Source organism: Rhinolophus sinicus, chromosome 4 (assembly GCF_057876585.1).
Source record: "Rhinolophus sinicus isolate RSI-liver-muscle chromosome 4, RSI-T2T, whole genome shotgun sequence".
NCBI classification, from domain to species: Eukaryota; Metazoa; Chordata; class Mammalia; order Chiroptera; family Rhinolophidae; genus Rhinolophus; species Rhinolophus sinicus.
In genome coordinates, this window is record NC_142504.1 from 102,903,518 (window position 1) to 102,917,506 (window position 13,989).

Consider the following 13,989-nt stretch of genomic DNA (forward strand, 5'->3'; position numbering starts at 1 on the left):
CAAGAATCCAGATGGATGCTGCCTCTGAACTCCCACCCACATCTGACACACCACTTCTGAAGTACTCCTACCCACCTTACAATTTACGACAGCAATATTTTCCAGACCCGCAGATGTTCAGCAGGCTTGGTTCATTCGAGTAAAATAAAATGAATAGGGGATCTCACCTAGTGTATTTTACACTGCTCTTTGTTTCCTGTAGCAAGTGTATTGCATTTGCATGTTTAAGGTGCCCCAATGCCTCTTGGGGGTAAGCTAAGGACTGGACTATGTGACTTGACAATCTGGGGAAAAGGTATGCCGTGGTCCCTAGGCAAAGCTAGAGGAGCTGCAATCAGTGATTTCTCAGTCACTATGTATGTAAGAAAGAGCTACCCTACACCCAGGTAAAAAAGAAATCTAGAAAGAAGTGTTCTTGAGAGAGATCTAATAGTACTGCCTAATGTGGCCGTCTGGTCTGAGGTCTGATTGGGACAAGCTGATGTCCAGGAAACTGGTCAGATGAAACAACTGATACTCTAATAACTGATCCAGGGAGAAGCACGTAAGAGTAGCTCAGAGACAAATTGCTCATCAGTCGGGCAGCACACAATATCTTGCTTAATCAAGAGGCAGTGGACTATAGGCAATGGCCCTTGGCATTGGGCACGTTATGAAAATTGAACTTTGCCCATATACATACACACCAATGTCTCCATTCCTCCCTGAACCCCCATGAGTGTACCCAAACACCTAAGCATTTCACAAGAACATTATGCTAACAGATAAACAACTCTGGATAGGGTACCTAGTCTATTCCCCACGCTTATTCTATGGGGATACACAGATGCTGTCCTCAACTTTCTTACAATCTACATTTTGAACATTAAACATCGATAGCCTAAGCCTCCTATCTTCAGCCAAATTTGGCCTTGCAAAGTCAGCTGGCATAGGAGAATTTTAGTTTACCACCATGGAACTCCCTGAGAGCCCCTGTTGCTGTGGGAAGAAGGGGAGTCTTAGGAAGGAGAGCTAAGCTTCCACTGAGGCAAAGGAGCTCATCACCAGCAAGTGTTTGTGACAGGAAAATCGCAGCACCTGCCTTTCCAATGTCCAACATCCCGAACACACTCCCCCCACACACAAAAGTCCCAACCCTCATACAGAGTCACAGTTGAATTTCACTCAACCCTCAGTCAAACCCAGTGATCTCTGCTGAACTGCTGGACTGACTGGAATCTGAAGCCCATTTCTGTTGGATCCCATTAAGATAGGATCCCTCCTTAGCCAGGATGCCACCTCAGGATGCCTGAGGCAAAGGCTGGTTTGGCGTAGTCCCTTTGGAATGTGTCCACAGAGAGCAGCATAAACAATGGGGGAGTGGAAAGCAGAAGGAAGGAAAGACAGAACTCAGGGTGGACCACCAATAGGACACGGTCACTTGATGTGGGACTCCTATGATAAAAGTCTCAGAGCCAGCCACTTGATGACTAGACAGAAAGGACAAGCATTTATCTCACAGCTTCTGTCTTCCTTTGGCAAAGGGTTGCTCCATGGGGTTTCAGCTTCCTGACACTTCCAGATTCTTCCCGTGTAAGTGCTAAGCCATGCACCATGCACTATGGAGTCAGAGGAGTGCTTGGACCCTCATCACACAGACATGGGACACGCTAGAGGTGAGGTGTTGAGAGCACAAAGCAGGAATTGTTTGCCATAGTGGAACCAGAGGATGTGAGGCAGTGTACGAGAGGTTTGGAATACCCAGCCCTCCCGCCATCTTACCCCACCGCCCTCTTTCCCACCTCTGGGGTAGGCGGTATAAGGCGGGGGTAGGGGGTATTTGAGCAGCAGGCAGCACTGGGATATGTCCTCTTCTAAGACACAGGTAGCAACAAAGGCCCCGTTTCAATTCTTGATATGGAAGTGAAGAGAGAAAGACCATTTTCCCAACACTTGAAGAGCCAGGGTGAACTTTTAAAGCTACCAAACTATCTTCTTTGACCCCGTAGGAAGATCAAGGAGAGATTAGAGGATGAAATGGAAGAGAAAGAAAATATGGGGCTTGATTTCCTCAATCCTTTATTCATCTAATTAACAACCTTTGAGGAAACTACTAAATGACCAGATATTTTTTTCCAGGTCCTACAGATACAGGCCTGAGCCAGCAGAGTAGCTTTCGTCTCAAGAGCTCAGAGGCTGTGATTGACCAAGGCTGTTTGGCTGCCTGGGCTAAAAGTCGCCCTTTCACAGCTGACTCTTTCATAGCTGACTCTGCCCTTAAGAGTTTTTAGTCTCATAATCTGCTACCTTCAAGAACTATCTTTATGAATTTTATAATGAGAATAAACTTTCCTTTGTCCCCTCAACTAATAACATTCACTTTTGGGAAATTCTACCTTCAAAGAAATGTGTTATGTAGGAAAGTAGAATATTGCCTATAGAAGAAAAATCATGTTACAGATGATGCTTTCAAGGAATTTATAGCATCGGGGCCTTAGAGGAGGGTAACCAGGGTTATTGGAACCATATCATTTGGCTAATAGTGAAAGATCAAAAACACAAGAGGATTTCAGCAAAAGGAAAAAGTGAGGCGGCTTGTTCCAAAATCACTGTAAATTCTGTAGGGTGGCTCATCTGCAGTTTCGTTTGCTTCAGATTTTTCAAGTACCAATTTCAATATGTTATACCTTCCTTCCAAAAAAACCATTAAAATGCACTAGAAATTTGAATATGTTGGTTTCTGCACTGCATCTTCTAGGCGGCTTCTCATTCTTGGAAATAGCATATGTGTTTTGAGCATTCGATTTAGGAAATATCTTCCTCAGAGACAAAACTATTTGAAGTTCCATGCTAAGCTTAATTCTGTGAAGACCACAAAAAGAGGCCTGAACTGGTCCTAGGGCCGTGCTATCCAATAGGGTGGCCAGTAGCTCCATGTGGCTATTCGAATAAAATACACGCCAGATTCCAAAGATTTAGTGTTTTTTTGAAAATGTAAAACATCTCATCAATAATAGTTTTTTTATTGATTATATTGTTGAAATCATAAAGTTTTGGATACACTGAGTTAAAAAGCATATTATTAAATTCATTTCACTTAATAATTTTTAATGTGGCTAATTAAAAAATGTATAATAACACATGTGGCTCACATTACATTTCTATTGGATAGTATGGTCCTAGAAGTATAATAATCTAACCTGGCATTAAATAAACATGATTTGAAAGTCCCACTCACTTACTGGCAAGGCAGTCAGTTTAGGAAGCCGTTGTTTTACTAAGCAGTGCTTTGGTAGCTGGGAAGTAATTTAGGCTTGAGGAGAACCCCAGATACCACTTTATGTGGAGACTTGGTGTGTTGCAGATAAAATAGCCTGATAAGGAGCTGGGGACCCTGTCCTCTCATCCTCACACTGTCCCTGACTACCTGTGACCTTCAGAAAGTTACTTAGTATTTCTGGCCTAATTTACCCATTTACAAGATAAGGGATTTGAACTGCATTATCTCTAAGTCCGTTCCACCCTCACATTCTGTGATCCGCAGTCCTCTCTGTTCCCACAACACAGGAATATGACAGGTATTAAATTGATTATAGCTACTGACCAAGCAAGAAACCTCAAACCTGAGGAAAGGCAATGTTCTCCTGTTTAGAGATAATGGAGTAGCCCTAAACTATCAGCTACCAGAGCCCTGACACTTTGGCTTAAGAGATGAGCTACATCTGGGATTTGCTAAGTTGAGTCAGCAAAGACTTTCTATTTCCTTGAAACGACTTCCTGAAGTCATTTTTCACAAGGTTCCAACTTTCTATGATGTTCTGCCATAAATGCCTTTGCTGTCAGCAGGCGTGGAGTCTGCCAAACTTGGCTTCCCCAGGACTTTCCACTGGGTTCTCCTCTGTTCCCATGAAGTTAAGGACCATGTATGCTACGCCCCTGTGGGGAGTACAAATCATTCTCTCTCCTTCTTTGATCACATACAATGAATATTGTGGTCAGTCCCAGTGCCCTTGCAGAGCTAGGCACACTCTCTACACACTCTCATTGAGAGACTGGAGACACAGGAAGTTGCTAAAACAGTAACCCTGCAGATTATTGGAAAATCAATATGCACCAAATAGAAAACAGAGCTGCTAGAATGAACAACGGAAGAGGACGGGGTTGCAGAATAAGGACTGAGCCCTTGGAGATGTGAAATCACAGAGGATATGAAAACCAAGTCTTCGTTCGGGGCCCCTTGTGATACTTTAGGTTTGACCACTCCGCTATGCACACTTTTTCATGCGCTCTGTTTGTCATCATTCCATTTTGAAGCCCCCATTTTTAAGACAAATTTGTTTTTGAAACCAGTCAGAGTAAGAAACAACTAGCTGGTCCAAGAGAGAAAAACCCAAACACACATTATGGATAGAATTATTGGAAGAAATGTAGTAAAATGGAACTTGGATGAGACCGACGCACTGGTTACTGCACTAAGAGGGCACCTAAAAATAAAAAAAAAGGCACTTTTAAATGGCTGTAAAAGGAGTGGGCCAAAAGATCAAAGTTGGCTTCTAAATTGGGGGTAGTGCCACACAGATTTTCCAAATATTGAGCACCCAGCTTAGTTCCACTTCAATATTGAGGACCCTGGGAAACAAGAACAAAAGTGTTGAACTCCTTTACCTTGCATCCCACTAAGCACTCAGTGGAAAAGAGATGGTCGTTTCATTTTGTAATGGTAAGCAAAGAAATGTGAGACTGAGCCTATTTCTCTGTGTAGCCCCAGTACTGAGCACCATATCCGGTCATAGCCATGTAGGAAACGTTGAATTAATCAAATGTAAAAATAAGACTGCTAGCCTTATCATTCTTTGCACTTCAGCAAGTCATTTCACCTCATGGTTTCATTATTAACTTCTGCTTGTAGGAAAATATTATGTTGGGGTGAAATAATATTCGTGCTGAGCTTCACATGCAAAAAGATGCTCAGGGGCCTCATGACTCTTATGAAAAACCTGCAAAGGATCCTGCATACCTCTTCTGTTTTCCTCTGAGGCCAGTGACTTACATTTGGGACACAGCCCCTGCACGTTAAGTCCAGTGTCAACATCACCAAACTCACTCTAACTGGACTAACCCATCAAGATCTAATCACTCACGACATCTTATGTTTTAACCACACAAATAGCAACCCTATGCAAATCCTTGTTTTCCTCTCTAACACTGTGATCAGTTATCAGCAACCACTAGTCAAAATTATGCACTCTTAATTCTTAGCCAATCATTGTACTGCTCTTTAGCACTTACATTTTATGATGATTAGTGGTTGATGTATCCATCTTACATACAGACACGTAAGTTTCTTGCAGAAAGGAATAAGCTGGTCTTATATTAGATAATATTATACAATATTATGTCATATGAGACCTGGTCTTATATTATAGTAAAATAAGACCGGGACTTATACTTATTTTCGGGGAAACACAGTATTCAATAAATGCCCACTGAACTGTTGCTAACCTTGTACACTGTCCCTTTAAAATGGTATTTTAGTGCTGATTTTGTCTTGCCTTCCAAAGTCAGTCCCTCTGCTCTACAGGTCTGCATAACTGTGTTTCTGAAAAGGTGCCATCTGCTACTGTGAATTTACAGTCTCTTTCAGCAAATAGGGAAAGTAAATAGAGAAAGCAGAAACTAAATTTCTTCAACTGAAAAAATGTGCCCTGGAGAAATATTTTCCATTGATGTGCCCAGTCTTAAATGGACTAATTCCAGGTACACCTTGTTTCACCCTGATGTCTTCTTTCTGAAAGTCAACCATATGAAAATGTGGCTTGTCAACTGATCTCTGATTTCCTGGAGTCACTCCACATTCCTTAATGTTTCAGCTGAATGAAACATAGGAAATTTAGCTTGAGTCTTACTGCTTATTCCATGAGTCTATGGAGAAACCACTGCAGTTCCCATGCATAAATTTATTACATGATTAGCTAGTCTATGAACTGATTGGGGAATAACAAGGATGCTTCTACCCACATAAAATGCTCAGAAAGTATATTTTGAAACTAACAGCATGTTATGAAAATGAATCTCTCTCCGTGGCCCTCTCTCAATTAACTTTTCCTAGGCATGACACCCTGGTGTCTTAAACACAGTATTAGGTCACTGTCAAATATGAGAACTAGGATGAAAAACTTAGTGAGACTAACCTTCTCTCCATGAATAAATACGTATGAATTATCTGTAGTGTCTAATAGCTTGTTCTCCGGACTCCAGCCCACTGAATTCAAACACTTTTTTTCTAAAAATTGATACTAGTGAGTCCTTGAGGAAGGTACTTCAGGTCTTAGTGTCCTGATCTGTAAATGCTGATGTTAATAGTTGCTACCTCATAGAATTTTTGAGAAAGTTGCACTGGGCAATTGCATGTTAAGGTCTTGGCATATATTCAGCATGATTAAGTCTGTACCTTGGAACTATTATTCTTACTAATAAAATGCATTTTTAAATATCAATAAATGATTTTTATTCTTAGGAGAGCCTCACAGATGTTGACTGTTTAATCGAGTATTCTGCAACGTGGAACCACACCACTGTTTCTTAAGATTTGCAATGTACTCAGAGGCCACAGAAAAGCACTTTCTTATGTTTATCATTTTTCTTTGCAGTTTGGAGCTACCGTTGGCCCACCCAGGTCTGAACTACACTCAACTGTGTGTGAAGAAATTCAGAACAAAGAAATAGCTGCTGCCCTATTGAAAGTATGGTTCACTTGCTCTTGGCTAGCCAAAGAACAGACACTTTGACCTACGATGTCTGCTGAATTTCAGCCCCTTCTCATGTAATTCCCCTCATCCAGAAATGACAGGCAAATTCAAGCACAGGTGCAGAAAATCATGTCATTCTCAACAACCTAAAGTGATGTGTTTGCATCTGCTTTCTTCCAGAGGAATCTTCTAGAGAGTGGAGGCAGATTTCACTTGGGAACCTTTTGAAGATTATCTCAGATTCGTTCTCATTTTGAATACCTTGTTATCACCACGGAGAATCTTGCAGCGTAAATGATTTCCAGCCGCCTTTGCAGAAAATGACACAGCCTGTCCTGTGAGCTGTTCAGAAATTACTGTATCTTGTTAGTGGGGGTTGAGTTCACTGATACTTAAAAGCAACAAAGGCTAAAAGTTCCCAGATTTGTAAATTCAGTTCCTTTGAAGGTAGGTATGAGAATTTTCTCACTTTTTCTTTTGTTTCTTTGGCTTCTTTTTTTTTCTCTCTCTCTCTCCTTTTCTTCCTCTCTTTTTTAAACAATCAAGAACACAAGTAACTGTCACGTTGGTATCTGAATTCAGAGCTCTAGAAGGCTCTTTATTCTGGGAAACACGTAGGCTGAGCGTTCCTGAAATGGAATCAACAAAACCTGTACACTCCCAGGTGTGAAGAGGTAATTGCAGGTGCAAATCGGTGATGGCACGAACAACAGGCAACTGAATGTAATAAGCAAGCTGCACCCCCGACAACTTGGTGCCGTTCCTTGGAACTCGCCTTTTTTCCTTGAATTCATTTGCATCTCTCCAGCATAGGGGGTGCATTTACACATTCCACCAGGCTCATCAGTCTATGACAGGAATTTTGCCTTCAGCTAGTCCATGTAACTAATAGGTGTGTGTGTATGTGTGTGTGCACGCACACACGTGCACACATGTAATTGGAGTGGCAAAGATGGGAGATCGTGCATATGGTATCAATGCTCTGGCTTGGGTCTTTCAACATAAGTACTGCTTGTTTGAGAATTCTGTCAAAATGCAGGAGTCGGAATGCTTTCCAGATCTCGGGGCCACACATGGACTAAGAAAGTGAAAGTCTAGAGGGTGTGGGGAAGGGGGTATCCAGTCAGTAGAAGAGGGCTTGACCTTCATCTCGTGCCTGAGCTGATGAACATGGTACTGCTTTCCTCAGCATTTTGTCTGCTTCGCCTTTCTCCCGTTCACCAAGCTTCTTTTTTGCCTGCTTTTCTCCCTCTCCTGTTTCCCCACCACCAAAAAAAAAAAAAAAAATCAAAATGGGTTAGCCCACTTGACAAAGATGGAGGAGGGTAAAAAGAAACTGAGAAAGAAGCAGGAAATTTCCAATTTCCAGTTTGTCTCCAGGTCACAGAAGTGTGGACAGAGTAGAATACTTTCTGGAATGTAAAGGGTACAGATGATAGGTTTCTGTTGTGTCGGCTCCATTTCAGGAGAGTGCATTGTCACCCCGTGCATGAGGCGTATTGCCCGTTCCAGGATGTAGCTTTCGAGGGATGGGGCGTACAAGAGCAAGACCTGCAGCTTTTCCTCCCCAGCACAGGAAAGTGCATCTTACCTCAAAAAAAGCATTGTCTCTGAAGCTCATGCAAAGACATTTTAAGAGGACATACTAGTTGTCTATTGCTGCTGTAACAAATGATCACAAATGAAGTGGCTTAAAATAATATGTAAGGTTTTCTTTCTTTCATTAGAGAATGTAGAAGTCCAAAATGGGGCTCACTGGATTAAGGTCAAGATGTGAGTAAGGTTTCATTCCTTCTGGAGGTGCTAGAGAAGAATCTATGTCCTTGCTTTTTTCACCTGCTACAGGACACCTGCATTCTTTGGCTCAGGGCCCCTTCCTCTGTCTTCAAAGCCAGCAACATAGTATCTTTAAATCTCTCTCTGATTCTGGCTCTGCTTCCTCCCCTTTCATCCACTTTAAAGGACTGGGATTAGATTGAAGCCACCCAGAAAATCCAGAAAAATCTCCCTATTTTAAGGCCAGTTGGAAAGCCAACCTAATTCTCTCTGCAAACTTAATTCTTCTTTGCCGTGTAGCAAAACACATATACAGGTTCTGGGGCCTAAGGTGTGAATATCTCTGCGGGGCCTTTATTCTGCCCACCACAAAAGAAACAAACCATAACTCAGAATTATAAACCTACAGAAAATGGCGACATGCCAAAAAATACGACAGCATAGCAGAGAAAAAAACACAGCCTGATAGTAGTTCAATTCAAGCTAAAGGACACTAAGAAAATAACAGAAGCAATGGAAGAGAAACAGCCATGAAATTTAGAAAATCTCAGAAGTGAGATAGCTAAGCAAAGCAACCATGAGAAATGGGAAAAAAAAATAAGAAAAAAAAATAAATAAATAAAATAAAATAAAATAAAATAAAATAAAATAAAATAAAATACGTGCTGACTGAGCTCAGGAACAATTTAGAAGGGAAGGGAAGGAATGAAAAGGAAGTCTCACAAATGACCCTCCCAGCCAGTGTTTCCGGGAGGCAGCGTCTCTGGGAAAGAAGATGGAGGGTCTGCCAAGTGGTGCTGAACTCCCAGGAAGCTGACCTCGGCCCATCACATGTACCCCTCCTCATGAGCACACCTTTCCCTCTGCCCCACCGTGACAGCTTTCTCCTTCACGGTTTCATCACAACCTGTTTGTAGGTACAGAAGACTCTTTGGGAGGCAGTAGAGGGGTAAGAATACTGAGTTTGTTGCTCTCCTGGGGTAGCCCCTGCCGTGTGCTACCAGGGATGTCTGGCTAGTGGCCCCTCACCCCCCATGCGTCCACATCGCTTCCTGCTTTGCTTACCACAAGCTGTCATGGTGTCCTCCTCTTTTTTTCTGCCATACCTTTGAGGAAAGTGGTATTTTCTGTTAATTAGGAAGAGAGACTGCGCGTTGCTCATCACTGTGACCTCAGGAGCCAGTAGACTGCTTTGCACACGTGAGGCTGCAGGCAAGTGCACACACAACTGCAATGTAGTTTCATTTAACAAGTGTTGAATGGAAGGGTGTTATCAGCATGTAAACCAGATTGGAGATCCGGCAGCTTCACTGTGAACGGCTTTTTAGGTAACCTGAGAGCTGGCCTCTGACAATGGCAGTCACCACCACAGTGCTGGTGCTTCCTGGGTGGTTTAGTGCACTCAGCATTAATAGGACATCCTCAGGGAATGAATCAGAACTCACTGGACATTATCTGTCCATCAGGGCCAAGCCAAGAGACAGGTCAAGTCCATAGCCATGTACTTTCTTCCCCTAGTTGAAGGCTGCATTCTGGTTTCCCAGCAGCCAGTATGAGCAGGACTCTATTTTGCAGAGGCCCCTGACTCATGCTCCCAGCTCACTTCTCCACTGTCCCTGGAGAGGAAATGCCTGCAGATCCTTTAAAGGAGGTTAACAATGAAACAGGGTGGGGAGAGCACCTCTCAATTTGCCTAGATTTCACCTCTTAGGTAGTTGTCAACCATCTGCTAAAACTTAGACTAAGGAAATAAATTACAATGCTAAGAGGAGTGTGAAAGCTCAGTGTCATGAAAGCAGTCAGGAGCACCTACTGTGTGCTAATCCCTGCCCTAGGCCAGAAAGCAGAAATAAACCCTTATGTAGCAAGGTGAGAGTGAAGTGAGGAGGGCAAACTAAGGGGGACATTTTTATTTCATATTGTTTAGACGAGGTCAACGTTTCTGAAGAAAAGAAATTGGCAAGCACATTCGGAGAGTTCTAGCAATGTATCCTACAGAAATAAATCAACTGAGGACAAAGACTTATAAATAAAGATGCTCACTGCAGCATCATTTAGAATATTGAAACAAACTAGAAATATGCTAAAACAGCCACACACTAATAATTGAGAACATTCTGGGAAATCCATATATGGACTCTTTTGTAGACTTTAAGCTGTATTTTTGAAGGAGAGTAATGACTTGGTAAATGAATTAAATAAAAAAGCAAGATTTAAAGTTTTAAACACACCATACTTCAAGTTTTGGTTTACACATATATTTGTAGAAAAAGCCATAAATATCAAAATTATTATCTAGAATTATGGGTGATCCCTTCCTTCCTTCCTTCCTTCCTTCCTTCCTTCCTTCCTTCCTTCCTTCCTTCCTTCCTTTTCTCCTTCCTTCCTTCCTTTCTTTTCTGTGTGTTTTCTAAATTTTCTACAATGAGCATGGATGGATTGTATAACCTGGGGCAAAAATAAAGGGAGAATTCCCATTAACTAGAACTGCTTCCCATTATTTCACTCCCTTAATACCTAATCAGATGAATAAAAATATTAAACACACTCACATACACACACACACACACACACACACACACAAATCTATCAACTGCAACCAAGCAAGGAAAGAAGTAACCTAATATTTTAAACTTTGAAAAGTGATGGCCTAAGAAAGAAACAGCATATTCGAGAGCAGAGGTGAAGGAAGTTTGTTTCCTCATGTCACCCCCAATCCCCTGTCCTTGAAGTCCTAATAGTTGAAATTGAAAATTCTTACAAATAGCCTCCCTGATTTTAAAAATGATAGTATAGAAGGATATTAAATTATAGCATAATCTTCCTCCATTTCTGAGTGGTGATGGGAAACAAAGGAACTGGAAAACTAGAGAAAAAGAAAGAGGGGGGCCTATCTCGCACTGTGGGAAGTGAAATCTCCTGGGACTCATGTTGAACTGGCAAAGGACGTCAACCCTGAGACTATTCTCCTAGGTGAGTGGGATGAACACAAAGGTCTGGTGAATGAGCCTTTGTACGAGAATTGAAAGATTATCTCAGAGTAGAGAGCAAATCCGGGCATTCCAACAAAAACATTGTTTGCCTGGCTTTATACTGCCATTTCCTAACGCTGCACAAAAGTAGGGAAAGTAAGACATACCCAGTCCTCAGCCTGTACCTTAGAAGGGAAACGAGAGTGGTGAAACCAAGTGAAGAAGTTCACTCACACAATATCAGAGCACGTGGAAATTCGAGAGAGCTGCCCAAGCATGAACAATATAGAGAGAAATAGCATAACAATGGTGTCACTATATCCAGCATAAAAATTACGAAAAAGACACAGGATGGAGAATATAAAGACAACAACCAGAAGAGGAAATTAAGAAAAATAAAGAAAATGTTCACAGTGTCTTAACAGCAGCTAAGAAAACTTAACAAAACAAATTCAACACAACAAGATCTCAAAGTTAAGAGGTTAAACAGCCAAATGAGGTGAAAAGAAAGACTGTAGAGCAAAGGAAACAAATTGAGGATCAGAAGAACATCATAATAGGTATAAGAAATAAACAATATCAATACCATTGGAAAATCTATCAATAATATAAGAGAGGAACAGATCACCACAGTGAATGCAGACTAAGAAAAAAATGGGAGGATTAAACATTAGATTACAAAATTTCAAAAGAACTTATATGAAGCTAATTAGTGTGAAATAAATCAGACTGAGAGAGACAAATACCATGTGATTTTGCTTATATGTGGAATCTTAAAAACAAAATAAATGAACAAACAAAACAGAAATAAGCTCATAAGATACAGAGAACAAACTGATGATTGCCAGATGGGAGGGGGGTTTGGGGTTGGGAGAAAACGCTGAAGGGATTAAGAAGTACAAATTGGTAGTGGCAAAATTGTGAGTAGGATATAAAGTGCAGCATCGGGAATATAGTCAACGATATTGTAATAACTGTCTATGGTGTCAAGTGGGTGTAAGACTTATTGGGGAAATCGCTTTGTAAGTTATATAAATGTCTAACCATTATGCTGTACACCTAAAACTAATATAATACTGACTGTTAATTATAACTGAAAAATAAAAAGAATATACCAAAAAGGGGAAAAAGGCCCAGGATGCAGGATGAAGAGACTCTCACTGGCCAAATGTGTAACAATTGGAGTATCAAAAAAAAAAAAAAAAAAACTGTGGTCAAGAGTTATAACACTTTCAATAGACAGAATTCATGGGTTTATATTGATACTGAAAACAAGGGATTGAAATACGGGCTAAAAAATATAACACTATCAATGTAATAAGTTGTTCTGCCAAGCATCATTAGTGGATGCTAAAAGCATCAGTTGAAAAGTTACTGGAGAATAGGTTATATATATAATCTCAAAATATCGCCCCAGGGTTTACTTAATTGTACAGGGAAAAAGATACCTTACAATGTAAAGATTCCTTTATAATGGAGAAATCTGGTAAATACCACCATTACAAAGTATTCAAATTTAGCATCACTGATAATGGGACAAACAGGAATTATGTGCCTTCTTAACAAGGAATGGGAATCATACAACATAACCCACGTAATTCTCCTGTCCAAAATGTTTGATTGTATGTAGTCCTTCAGGTTTGGAGGTATTCTCCAAAATAACTGGCCTGGAATCTTCAAATACCAAGTTTATGAAGATTAAAGGAATTTAAAGAGACATGACAACTAAATGCAATGTGTGATTTTAGAGTGGCTAAAGAAAAAAGTATTGAAAAAATTAGGCAAGTTGTATTATGGAATATATATGAAATACCATTATTGCATCACTGTTCAACTTCATAGTTTGATAATGACATTGTTTTGTAAGAAAATACTGACGCATTTATAGATAAAGAGTCAGAGGGGAAGTTTTAGAAAAAGTTCCTTGTTTATAGGTGCAACTCTTACATTAGCAAATTAGAAGGAAGATGCTACCTAGGAACACTTATTAAATTTGTGTCAGGAACGATACACCACAGTGTATCCAATTCTTCAGAGAGATACCAATGAAATAAATGAAAAGTTTTCTGCTTTTGATAAACTAACCAAAAAGTGAGGCAACCAGCCAAATGGTAATGTGGAAGTGGAAAGACATAAAAAGAAATTCAAGCATCATCAATAGGCATTTACTATACACCTCTTGCTAACTTTTTAACAGTCTAAACTTTAAAAATAAACTTAAAAATACAAACGTCTTCATAGTATAAAGCATGGATAGTACCCATGAAGTTTCAAGTCCAGTTGGCAAGACATTACTTGTACACATGAAACAATTTAAACACAATGCAAAACACCATGTTCTCAAATGTCAAATACTGTGGTTTGAACTAAAAATGTAATAGGAATTTTTGGAAGGAAGAGATCAATGTCTGATGAAGTCACTGGGAATTGGGGCTTGTGACACATTAAAAACAAGTATAGAACTTGATCTTAGTGCAAAAGCTACCCACATGTGTGCTGAGGAAATTCACTAA